The sequence below is a fragment of the Sus scrofa genome, chromosome 5 (assembly GCF_000003025.6).
Source record: "Sus scrofa isolate TJ Tabasco breed Duroc chromosome 5, Sscrofa11.1, whole genome shotgun sequence".
NCBI lineage: Eukaryota > Metazoa > Chordata > Mammalia > Artiodactyla > Suidae > Sus > Sus scrofa.
In genome coordinates, this window is record NC_010447.5 from 82,242,526 (window position 1) to 82,256,111 (window position 13,586).

The following is a 13,586-nucleotide window of genomic DNA, read 5'->3' on the forward strand; positions in this document are numbered from 1 at the left end:
AAAAGAAAGGAGTTAGTGGTAAGGGCATTAAGCCAGAAATCCAGAAGATTTAAGATTCATGTCCTAGCTTAACAATTTTCTGGTTGTGCAGCCTTAGATAAGTCATTTCACCTCTTTGAGTCTGTTCCTTGAATTATAAGATGACTGGTTTGGATTGAAAGATCATCTTCTAGCACAGCAAAGGATGCCATAAACAAAACAACAAGGCAACCTACGGAATGGGAGAAAATTTTTGCAAATGATGATACCAACAAAGCCTTAATCTCCAAAATATACAAATAACTCATACAACTCAACAACAACAACAAACAACCCAATTGAAAAATGGGCAGGAGACCTAAATAGACATTCTCCAAAGCCGATATTCAGATTGGCCAGTAAGAACATGAAAAGATGCTTAACATTGCTAATTATGAGGGAAATGCAAATCAAAACTTCAATGAAGTATCACCTCACACTTATCAGAATATGGCCATCATTAATAAGTCTACAAATAACAAATGCTGGAGAGGGTGTGGAGAAAAGGGAACCCCTCCTACACTGTGGGAATGTAAATTACTACAACCACTATGGAAAACAGAATAGAGGTTCCTCAGAAAACTAAACAGAGAACTACCATATGATCCAGCAGTCCCACTTCTAGGCATATATCCAGACAAAACAAGGCAAAAAGACACATGCACCCCTTTGTTCATAGCAGTACTATTCACAATACCCAAGACATGAAAACAACCTAAATTTCCATCAACAGATGATTGGATTAAGAAGATGTGGTACAGGAGTTCCTGCTGTGGCACAGCAGGTTAGAACTCTCTGTTGTCATTGCAGTTGCTTGGGTCACTGCTGTGGCACTGGTTTAATCCCTGGCCTGGGAACTTCCACATGCCGCAGGTACAACCAAACAAAAAAAAATTTTTTTTTTTTTTGTCTTTTGTTGTTGTTGTTGTTGTTGTTTTTTTGTCTTTTTTTTTGTTGTTGTTGTTGTTGTTATTGTTGCTATTTCTTAGGCCACTCCTGCGGCATATGGAGGTTCCCAGGCTAGGGGTTGAATCGGAGCTGTAGCCACCGGCCTACGCCAGAGCCACAGCAACGCGGGATCCGAGCCACGTCTGCAACCTACACCACAGCTCACGGCAACGCCGGATCGTTAACCCACTGAGCAAGGGCAGGGACCGAACCCGCAACCTCATGGTTCCTAGTCGGATTTGCCAACCACTGCGCCACGACGGGAACTCCACAAAAAATTTTTTAAATAAATTAATTAAATATGGCACAAAAGAACTTATCTATGGAATAGACTCACAGACATAGAGAACAGACTTGTAGTTGCCAAGGGGTGGCGGGGAGGAGGAAGATGGACTGGGAGTTTGGGGTTTAGTCTATGCAAACTATTCCATTTAGAATGGATAAGCAATGAGATCCTACTGTACAGCACAGGGAACTGTATCCAATCTCCTGGGATAGACCATGATAGAAAAGAAATTTTAAAAAGAATATGTATGTGTGTGTACGTGTGTGTGTATGTATTAAATGAGTCACTTTGCTGTACAACAGAAATTGGTACAACACTGTAAACCAACTATAATTAAAAACAAGAATAAAAGAAAAAATCTAATTTTGGATCTCCGTAATTTTAGAAATTATATCATAACTTTTTGTTTCTCAATACATGAGCAGTTTTTATGACTTATCCCTCATGTATGTAGCACACCTATTACACACACATGCATGCACACACACACATGTGTATGTAGGAGTCAGCCATGCCTGCTGTGAATTTTTCATCCAATATAGGAACTTTTCTTCTGGAACAATGAATTCCTCTCTCCATTTATACCCTTTTTCGTGATGCCTGCTTGTGCGGTAAATGTTTAGATTTGGCGTCCATTTTGTGGTAGAAATAGAAATGTCCTAAAAGGAAGCCTTGTGGGGCAGGCTGGCGGCTGCAGCTCCCGTTGGACCCCTAGCCTGGGAACTTCCGGATGCCCACAGGTGCGACCCTAAAAAGCAAAATAAAATAAAAGGAAGCCTTGATTAAGAAAATTTAGTGACTTATTTTGTCCATTCCAGCCCCATGTGATTTCCTTCTTCCACCCTCATCCAATTTGTCTTCTTTGCCCCAATTATTTGCCATTTATTAAACATCCAGCAGCTCATCTGTGTATGTGTGTGCCTTGTCTCCCTATGTAAGAAGAGCTATCACTTATAAAGCACTTGCTATTTGCCAGACACTGTGCTAGGGAATTATCTAATTCTTTCAACAATCCTCAAAAATTACAGATGAGGAAACTGAATTTAAGTGCTTAAGTAGGTGCCTGAGTTAAAACCACAGTTGTTGATGGATCCAGAATTTGAACCTGGGTCTGTCTCATCAAAGTCAGTGTTCTTTCTACTCTGTTCTGTCTTTCAAAAAGCTGTTTGCGGAGTTCCCGTCGTGGCTCAGTGGTTAACGAATCCGACTAGGAACCAAGAGGCTGCGGGTTCGGCCCCTGCCCTTGCTCAGTGGGTTAACGATCCGGTGTTGCCGTGAGCTGTGGTGTAGGTTGCAGACACGGCTTGGATCCCGAGTTGCCGTGGCTCTAGTGTAGGCCAGTGGCTACAGCTCCGATTCGACCCCTAGCCTGGGAACCTCCATATGCCGCAGGAGCGGCCCTAGAAAAGGCAAAAAGACACACACACACACACACACACAAAGCTGCTTGCTTTGTCAAATCCTATCAGTCTAAAAATTTCCCCAGAAGCTTTTCTGTTTAATATGTTTATTTGAGCTCCAACCCCACCACAAACACACACAGAGTTGTGAACATAATAGGTGTTCAGTAAATATGTTGAATAAATGGAAGAAAAAAAGGGCACACTGCAGGAGTTCCTGTCATGGCACAGTGGTAACAAACCTGACTAGTATCCTTGAGGGTGCAGGTTCGATTCCTGGCTTTGCTCAGTGGGGTAAGGATCTGGTGTTGCTGTGAGCCATGTGGTAGTTTGCGAACGTGGTTCGGATCTGGCATAGCTGTGGCTGTGGCGCAGGCCGGCGGCTGCAGCTCTGATTAGACCCCTAGCCTGGGAACTTCCATATTTTAGGGTGGGTGCAGCCCTTAAAAATCAAAACAAAAAGAAGAAGAAGAAGACACACTGGGATTTCTTCAGTTTTGTGGCCTCCTTTCTCTCCTAGAGTTCTTGCTTGGATCAAAATAGGAAGTGGTAAGGTTGTCACATGAATACAAATCATGGTGTTGTGATAAGTGCCAGACTGGCTTCAAGGCATTAAAGAAGTTAAAGCTTAGTCCTCTCTATTTCTTTTTCTTTTTTCTTTTTTTCTTTTTGTCTTTTCTAGGGCCGCTCCCACGGCATATGGAGGTTCCCAGGCTAGGGGTCCAATCAGAGCTGTAGCCACCGGCCTACACCAGAGCCCCCGCAACATGGGATCTGAGCCGTGTCTGTGACCTACACCACAGCTCAACAGCAACACCGGATCCTAAACCCACTGAGCAAGGGCAGGGATCGAACCCGCAACCTCATGGTTCCTAGTTAGATTCGTTAACCACTGCGCCACAACGGGAACCCCTAGTCCTCTCTATTTCTTTCCCAGCATTCATAGGTCTGAACATCAGTTACCCCATCCTTTGCAGCCTCTATAGATAGCCTGGCTAGCCTGGTCCTAACCAGAGGCAGGGATCCCTAGACCTTTTCATATTCTATGTTAAAGAGTTTTCTCTGGGCTTATTGAAGTATATTTTAGGAGAAGTTGATCAGTTCTTTGGTGTTATTACCATTCAGGTATATCTCAAAGACTATAAAATTGAGATTGAACAAGCCATTATTTCTTATCATGGAGATGAGAGCACGCATACTTAAATGAGGGTAATAATGGAATTGCGGGATCTTCTTTACTGGGTACTGTTTTTCTTGGCCAGCCTGACATGCAGAGTTTCCTGGCCAGGGATTGAACCCATGCCACAGCTGTAACCAGAGCCACAGCAGTGACAATGCCAGATCCTTAATCTCCTGAGCCACAAGGAAACTCCACTGAGTACTGTTTTGAAAAGTAGGTAGTCATGATCAATCTACAAAGATTGCGTTAAACTTAGCACTTGCATTGGGCAAGTTTAAACTGACAGCTGTAACAAGCAGTCTCCAGCTTCCAGAAGCTTTAGATAATGAAAGTTTATTGCTGACTCATATAAGAATATAGTGCAAGTATTCTTGGTTAGCCAGTAATCCCCCACATAGTACTGCTGGGACCCAAGTTCTTTCCTTATTACAGTGCCACCTCTTCTAGATCTTTGGAGTCCCTTCCATTAAGTTGCAAGATAAAAAGAGGGAGATTGGAAGAGCAGAAAGTTTTCATAGAACAAGCTTAGATGCATGTTATTTCCCATCCTCATTTTATTGGCCAGAATTCAGTCATATGGCCCCACCTAACTGCAAAGAAGGCTAGGAAAACCAGTCTAGCTGAGTGCCCAATAAGAAAGGGAACCGGGGTATAGTGAACACACAGCAGTCTCTGCTACAGCTCTACATATGCACTTCCCATCTAGCATCATGGTTTTAGCAGCACTCTGTTAAAAAAAAAAAAAAAAAGGTTGCTCTTGTTACTTTGGGTATATCTGATACAGTCTAATTATCTGAGACTATGTGGAGCAAAGCAAAGTGTTAATTGTGGGCTGTGATATCTAAGATATGACCTCAGTCCCTAAGAATTCTGTACTAAAATAGAGTTCTCAGCCAATTCTAAAATGGAGACAAGAAGGTATGGTCTTTTGTTGCATAAATCTCGTTATATGTCTGCCCTAACTTTAAGCCACTTAAGACTGACCTGATAATATGTCTTTGTGTTTGTGGTTTTCAGTCTGTGCCTGGCATATAGTAGGTATTATAGAAGTAATTTTTCAAGGAAACGAAATAAAGAACCATGTTGAAGGAGTGCAGAGAAGGAAGAATTACTTACGACCGGGCATTGTTATAAGTTGTTCACTGTACAGTTCTAGGAGGTGCAGTTCACATTGTTGTCATTGTGAGTGGCTCTCCTTACAGCTGTGTAATGACATGCACAGCTGTATGTGGCAGCCCTGGACAGTAGAGCCCAGGAAGTGCATCCCAGAGAACATGAAAAATTGAACTGGGCTTTGAGATATACAAAGGATTTCTATACATGAAGAAGGAGAGCAGGGACATTCTACACTGAGGAAAAGAGCCCATTCAGAAGCAAGGGTCTAGGAGTTCCTGTCGTGGCTTAGCAGTAATGAATCTGACTAGTATCCATGAGGATGCAGGGTCAATCCCTGGCATTGCTCAGTGGGTTAAAGATTTGGCTCTGCCGTGAACTGTGGTGTAGGTCACAGATGCGGCCCTGATTCAACTGCTGTCCTAGGAACCTCTATATGCCGAGGGTGAGGCCCTAAAAAGGCAAAAAAAAAAAAAAAAAAGAAGAAGAAGAAGAAGAGTCCTGGAAAGGCAGTTAGTAGACCAGGTAGCTGGGAGTTATGCTGAGACAGGGAGGTAATGGATAGAAGTTTACTTGTTGCTCAATAATGAACAATGTTGATTGCCACAGTAAAAAATATGAAGTGACTCATGTTTTAGAAAGATTTTGGCCATGGTGCAAGATGGATGGAAGAAATGAAAAGCAAGAAGACAACTTGAGAGACCACTTCCATGTTGCAGCTGAGAGATGATACCGAGCTAACCAGCACAATGACAGAGTACATAGAAAGAAGAGGCCTTTGTGACTTATTGGCCGCCCCAGGTGAGAGAAAAGAGTGAAAAATGACTCCAAGGTGACCTAATTGACAGTAGGGTCAAATAATTGTAAAAGAGAATAGGAATTTTTAAAAAGGAGACAATGTATTCAATTTAGTATGTATTGCATTTGATGCCAGCAGGACATCTATATAAATACCTGGTCCAGAACTCAGGAAAGAGGTGAGATGATTTCTAAACTATCAACCCATGGATGGATAGTGGCTGGAACATAGAGCCAGGTAGACAGTATATGGTTGTGTATATGCGTGGGGAGAGGGAGATTGTTCTGGTTTACCTATTACTGAGTAGCAAGTAAACTACCCCAAACTGAATGGCATAACACAGTCATTTAATTTGCTTATGATTTTCTGGGTCAAGATTTTGGGAAGGACCAGGCTGGATAGTTTTGTTCCACATGGTATTAGCTATTGTGGCTGAACCTGGAGGATTCTCTTTTGAGATGGTTCTTCATTCACACTTGGAACCTCAGTGCTCTTGTCATGGGGTCTTGTCTTTTGGGGTACTCCCCGTGACTTGGGTTTCTCACTTCATGGTGGTCTCAGGCTATCTGATAACACTTCTTACAAGAGGCAGGAGTTAAAGCCACCAGGTCAGTAAAGGCCATGCCTAGAAGTATTCCATTTTACAGGGCATAATCACATTCAAGAGGTTAAGAAATAGATTCTACTTCTTGCTGGAGAAAACAACACAGACACATAGCAGAAGGGCATGTGGGATGGGAAGTGTCTGGGGCCATCTTAGGAAATTCTGTCATAAAGTGTCCACCAAAGTCACCTGAGGAGTTTCTTCGAAGTGTGGCTATTATGCTTCCAAATTTTAAATAGGTCCCACAGGGAACTCTGATCACATCCCCACCTAAGACCCACTGGCATAGAACAGGAAGAAAAAGTGACGCAGGACCAGAATGTAAAACAAAAAAACTCTGAATCTCGAGGTCCTGCTGCTAGACCAGAGAGATGAAAGAAATGAGCTGCAGGCATGATGGGAGCCAAAGAAGCAGCGAATTTCAAGGAGGGTGTGGTCAGAAGCATCGAGTGCTATAGAGACTGTGAGAATGAGGAGACTAGGCAGAAGCTGCTGAATATGGCTTTAAAAGCTCTCCAGGCATCTCTGAACTCTGTTTCAATTGGGGTTGGAGTCTAAAAACAGAAGCTTCCAAATTGGGCGTGACCAGAATAGTTTCCTTTTTTCTCCCAGTAGATTGGCTATCCTCTACTGTCAGGACCAAATAGCAGTAATCTGACAACAATACCCAATCTGCAAATAAGAAAAGTTGTGACAGACTTTAAAGGTAGTTAAAAGTGTGAACGTCAAGAAAATGGAGACATTTCCCTTCTCTTCCTCCTTTTATCTTTGCAGGTAACTTCTTTGGCAGTTAGTTTGGGGTTTTTCTTTATTTGGGATATCAAGTCAGAATCAGTGTATCCACGAGCTCTTGCTGTGTAAAAAACCACCTCAGGAAGTTTCTTCATGGCCTAAGGATCTGGGACTGCCGCAACTGCGGCATAGGTTCAGTCCATAGCCTGGGTACATCTATGTGTCATGGGCACAGCCCAAAAAAGAAAAAAAAATCACCCCAAAGTAAATGGCTTATAATAAGGGTTCTGCAAACTACAGCTTGTGGGCCAGTTTTCTTTGGACATGGCCATGTCTGTTCACTTACACATTATCGATTTTATCTGTTTGTTTGTGTTTTGCACTACAGTAAACAGAGGTGAGTTACTATAGAGCATGTGCCTCATTTGATACTATCTGCTCCTTTAAAAAGAAGTTCGTTGGGTTCTAGTTTAAAATACTATTGCTCATGAATCAGCTGGGCAGTTTTTCAGGTCTCAGCTGGAGGCTCATTCATGATTAGCTGTGAGCTCTGTCTGGGCTGCGTTGTCACATGTCCTGGTTGATTGATTGTCGGTTAGCCTGTCTTTCGCTGGAGTAACTGGGATCGTCTCCCTGTGATGTTTCATTATCTAACAGGCTAGTCTAGACTTGTCCTAATGGTGATAGTAAGATTCCAATAGAGCAAGCATAAACACATAAGAAGTTTTGAGCCCACATCTCCAAAGTGGCTCACCACCTCTCTCACCACATCCCTCCATCCCGCCATATGTGATACTGGCCAAAGCAAGTAACAAGGGCAGGCCAGATTCCAGTGGAGAGGAAACAGTCTACCTTGAGATGAGAGCACCTGCTAAGTTATATTGCAAAGTTCTGTTGTAGTTATGTTGCACATATGGGATGGGGGCATAAAGAATCAGGGCCGTCTTTGCAATAATCTACTGCATAGAGTACAGAAAGCACACCGGGCTGGACCTGAGAGAACTTAGTTGAGATCCTGACTTGGATATAAACTCACTCTGTGACCTTACGCAAGTCACTCAGTCTCTCTGGGCCTCGGACTCCTTAGCACTGAATTCTACATTCATATTAAAAAATGCCGTATTCTGTTCTTGTTTGCATTCAACAAATGTTTATTTTCTTGAAATATTTTTTAGCAAGACTTGAAAATACTCTCTGTTTTCTAATGTGGTATTACTTGGGGCCAGCATAAGGGAAAAACATCTGCTTTTATTTCATTCCCTTGACAGGGATTCTAAATATTTGTAATTTACATGAAAAAAATTACAACAGTCATACTGGGTTTCTTTCAAATGTGAAGAAAAAGGTTTTGCAAATGAAAATGATAGAAGCCACCTTCGTAGGAAAATAATCTGAGGATGATGTTTGCTCCAGAATGAATCAAAAAAGTCCCCAAGTCCTTGCCTTCACCAGGAAGTCCTGGTAGATAAGTGATATAAGAAGGATTTAGGTTAATAAACTCCCTGGAGAATGGTATAAGAAGGGATATGGTGACTGGGTTTACTCTATGCTTGTCAATCCCTTCCCAAATGAAACTAGTAAGAGTGGTGGAAGGCTGGATGTTCCAGAATCAACCACTGGGGAGATCCTCAGGCAGTATCATTCCTACCCGGCCCCCAGCAGGGCTCGCCAGCAAGGCCAAGGCTAAAACAGAGTTTACACAGCTGGACCTGGGTTTCATGAAGACCTTCATTCTTTTTAATCTGGTTCCCAGTGCTACTTTGGGACACCTCTGAAGATGGGGATGCTCCAATCATCAAACAAATTACTAATCAGCCCTCGCATTTCCAAATCCAGACCCTTTTACTTCAGCCTGGTCCCGTATTCTGTCCCCCAGCGACTACTCGACCCCCAACTCCATGTCTTGTTCAGATTTTCCCATCCTCCCCTTTCTTCTTCTGTTTCTCTTGTTCAAATCCTAATCAGAGTTCAGAACAAGGCTAAATTCTGCCTCTCCTTGGAGCTTCCCCTGCTGACTATAGGCCTCTTGACCTCTCCCACATAGGCATGAGTTACCTAGTAGGCAAGCTGAATATGTGCTCCAAGCACCTGTAAGTCAGTGCTCATCTCACACACACACGAGAGAAAACCTCAGCTTCAATGAATGTATCCAGAATTTTGAAGTTGAAACATCCAGAGAGGGTTTATTTTAGCATATGTAACCTTTGTGACATTTCAAGAAATAAGATTCTGCAGTACATGGAGAGGAGAGACACAAAGGGGGGTACTTTTTTAGTTTAGGGTTTTTAGAGTTATTAGTTTTGTAAATCTCTCCTCTGAAATTCTATTGCACTTATTGGCATATATTGTCATGTGTATGACCTGGTGGCTGGACCATGTGGAATCTTAACTCTGACACTGCTAGCTCTATGACTTTGGGCAAGATATTTGTGGTAGTCTCTAATCATACTGTCATCAACTCCTACCTTCTCTGCCACTCCTCCCCTGAGAGGTAAAACTTGTTTCCCCTTCTCCTAGTGCTTGGCCTGTATCGGCTTTGACTAACAGATCATGGCAGAAGCGACATTCTGAGACTTCTGAGCCCAGGCCTTAAACAAACTGGAAAGTTCCATTTTTTTTCCTTCTTGCAATGCTCCTTCTTGGGGTCTAGCTGCCATCCCAGGAGAGGCAGTGAAGGAGAATGGATGGACTCTGGGAGACAGTCCCAGCTGTGCTCCCAGCTGACAACAAGCACCAGTCGCCAGCCATGTGAGCCAGCCATCTTGGATGTTCTTGCCCAGATGAGCCACCAAATAAATGCACATAGACATGGGCAGATAACTGCCGAAGAACTGCCCAACTGAGCCCGGTCAACTCAGAATCAATAAAATAGTTGTTGCTTCAAGCCACTAAGTTTTGGGGTGATTTGTTATGGAGATCATTGAAACAGTATTTAACCCTACCTAGATTTGGTTTCTTTTCCTGTAAAATGGATTCAATAATGGTTCTTATTTCATAGGATTTTGTTTGTTTGTTTGTTTTCGTCTTTTTGCTTTTTAGGACTGCATCTGCGGCATATGGAAGTTCCCAGACTAAGGGTCAAATCAGAGCTGCAGCAGCCAGCCTACACCACAGCCACAGCAATGCCAGATCTGAGCCACATCTTTGACCTACACTGCAGCTCACAGCAACACTGGATCCTTAACCCACTGAGTGAGGCCAGGGATTGAACCTGCATCCTCATGGATACTAGTTGGGTTCGTTACTGCTGAGCCACAATGGGAACTCTTCATAGGATTGTTGTGAGGATCAAATGAGATGAAATGTATGGTAAAGTGCTTAATGATGTTATGCTATATATTTTTGTTATGTTGTACTAATTACATTATTTTTAATCATGCAAGGAAAGGCTATGCCACTGGTTAAAAGGTTTCAAGAATCAGATTGCAGGAGGTAGTAGGGACAGGAGAAAAAAGGAAGATATAGAAAATAAATGGTACTAATATTTATTGGTAACCTACTATGTGCCAGGCCCCATGCTAAGTTTTTACGTATGATCTCACTTGCTTGTCACAGAACCCTCTTGGGCACATGTTTTTATCCCTTATACCACTGAGTAGAGGTTCAGAGAGGTTAAATAATTTACTCAAGGCCCCAGAGCCAGGAGTGATCAGAAATGAGCACAAGTGGGCTTCAGAGTGGGCCATCTGACTGCAAAGCCCATTCTTTTTTTTTGGTTGTTTTTTAAACTCTCCCACACATTTTGGACAGAGGGGTTTCCTGAGATCTTTCAAAGTATAATTACTGTTTTCAGTGAGAAATCACACATTCAGTCAGATTCTATTCGAGTCAACCAGTATTCTGCCTCTGATAGAAATATTGATAAAAATTTAAGGGAGTTGCCGTCGTGGCACAGTGGTTAATGAATCTGACTAGGAACCATGAGGTTGAAGGTTCAATACCTGGCCTTGCTCAGTGGGTTAAGGATTTGGCGTTGCCGTGAGCTGTGGTGTAGGTTGCAGACACAGCTCAGATCCTGCATTGCTGTGGCTCTGGCCTAGGCCAGTGGCTACAGCTCTGATTAGACCCCTAGCCTGGGAACCTCCATATGCCGTGAGAGCGGCCCTAGAAAAGACAAAAAAAAAAAAAGAAAGAAAGAAATACTGATAAAAATTTAAGAACATCCACCAAGGTCCTTCACTTCTAATAATAAATTATTACAATCCTACCATCAAAGAACCTAAGTAAATCTTTTATGAAAACAGTTATTTTTAGCTTACGTCACCTCTCTCTGAGAAACAAGTTCCAGGCATGTAATGCTGTACTTCCTTTTTCTTTTTCTTTTTTTTTTTTTCTAAAGTATCATCTTTAGGAGTTCCCAGTGTGGCTCATTGGAAATTAATCCGACTAGTATCCATGAGGATGCGGGTTCAATCTCTGGCCTTACTTGGTAGGTTAAGGATGTGTTGTTGCTGTGAGCTGTGGTGTAGTTTGCAGATGCTGCTTGGATCCCATGTTGCTGTGGCTGTGGTGTAGGCCGGCAGCTGTAGCTCCGATTCAACCCCTGGCCTGGGAACCTCCATATGCCATGGGTGTGGACTTATAAAGCAAATAAATAAATAAATTAAATAAAACACCATATTTAACCCTTTAGGAAGGGCTGCCCCATTGTGCCTATATACATTGCTGCATTTTTTTTTTTTTTTTTTTTTTGTCTTTTGTCTCTCTTTGTTGTTGTTGTTGTTGTTGTTGTTGTTGCTATTTCTTGGGCCGCTCCCGCGGCATATGGAGGTTCCCAGGCTAGGGGCTGAATCGGAGCTGTAGCCACCGGCCTACACCAGAGGCACAGCAACGCGGGATCCGAGCCGCGTCTGCGACCTACACCACAGCTCACGGCAACGCCGGATCGTTAACCCACTGAGCAAGTGCAGGGACCGAACCCGCAACCTCATGGTTCCTAGTCGGATTCGTTAACCACTGCGCCACGACGGGAACTCCTGCTGCATTATTTTTAAGTGATAAATTAACTTGTCTTTTCTCACAGAGCCAGTTTGCTTTTTTAGGTCAGCAAAACGCTGATAAAAAAATCTATATGAGGCCCCTCAAGCCAGGCCTCTGAGATTCTGGCTGAAAACTCACCACAGATCTGTGTCCAATAATAAAATCCTCCTCGAATCTGGGAGCACTCAGCTGATTCCTGTCTTTTCCATCTTTTAAGTGCCTCCTTCCCATGCTCCTTCTTTTCCTTCCCCCAGTCTCTCGCAAAATCTTGTTCCAAAATGTCAGTCAACCATCAGCTAATGGGATCAGAAGTTGCCTCACAGTCACAAAAACCTCCTGGTTCCTGGCCCAAAGCACCCCCCTCCCCCGTTACATCCAGTGTCCCAAGATGAACTTCCAGCCTCCATGACGTAAGGAAACATCTCAGAGCAGCTTTACAAATGGAGAAACTCATTCGTTATTTTTTTCAAGAAAAGAAAGTGTTATGAACAAGGAAATTTTTGGTGGGTCGTTGGCCAGGACACTGAAATTTGAACATTGAACAATTAATTTGAGGATAATATAAACAGGTTTCATTATACAGATTTTTGGAATATGATAGGAATAGTCTGTTGTTTTGAATTCTAGAATGTTCCTCCCCCTACTGCACCCCTGCCCCCACCCCGGCCTTCTTACTATGAGTTGGCATTCTCCCTCCCGCTGGTTGTTTTCTCCATCTTCAGCCACTGGTAGAGCACAGATGAACTCACTCTGTGATTGGCTTCATGTGGTTGCCTTGCGTACATTTATTCTGGTTTCCTATTGTGCTGCCGACGCATACTTTTAAGAGTTCCATTATGTTAGTTTTATTTTCTTACTCTTAAGAAAAATTGACTTTTCAAAGGAATATTAAAAAAACTTTTTGTTTAAAGAAATAAGGTTCTTTCTAGTTCTTTGTTCTCTTTCACAATTACAGCCATGTAATCCATAAGGAATCCATTAATGTGTAAGAGGCTTTGAAGCTGCTAGATGTGTGTGTGTGTGTGTGTGTGTGTGTGTGTGCGTGCACGCGCACGCTCGCACATGCACTGTTTTTATTCTTTTTCACTCAGAATCTTGCTGCTGCCAACCACTGATTTAGGAATGTTTAGGGGTATATGCCAACTCAATAATCAAAATCATTTTGGTACTGGGAACCCAACCACAGTCTCTGTAGACCAGTGGAATTTATTGCTTGCTCCAGTTTATTAAATAATAGTACCAGCAACATTTTGAATAAAGAAGAGTCTGATAAGATGTGATAGACTGTCAGGATAATTCATTTTGATCATAAAGCAATGCTTATTTTGAATTTGAAATACTGAAAGCATGACTAGCCCAATGGTCCACAACTTCCTTCTCTTGACCTGGCATAGGAGTGCGATTCCTAGCTCAGTTCAGGGACGAGGTGGACAGACTGCTGGTTTTCTGTGATATCTTCATCCCTGTTTTCACTCCACAAATACAGCTCTAGAACCAACTGAGGGCCAAGCACTGGCCAAGGCTTT

At 42.7% G+C, this 13,586-nt stretch overlaps 1 protein-coding gene across 1 annotated transcript in view; it reads left to right on the forward strand.

Annotated features, from left to right (window-relative positions):
- WASHC3 (WASH complex subunit 3) overlaps nucleotides 1-13,586 on the forward strand; it is a 104,300-nt gene that overhangs the window by 87,273 nt on the left and 3,441 nt on the right. The window contains exon 11 of the transcript XR_002344197.1: nucleotides 5,584-5,746. The gene's annotated coding sequence lies outside the window, so the exon portion shown is untranslated. The remainder of the gene's footprint in view (nucleotides 1-5,583; nucleotides 5,747-13,586) is intronic.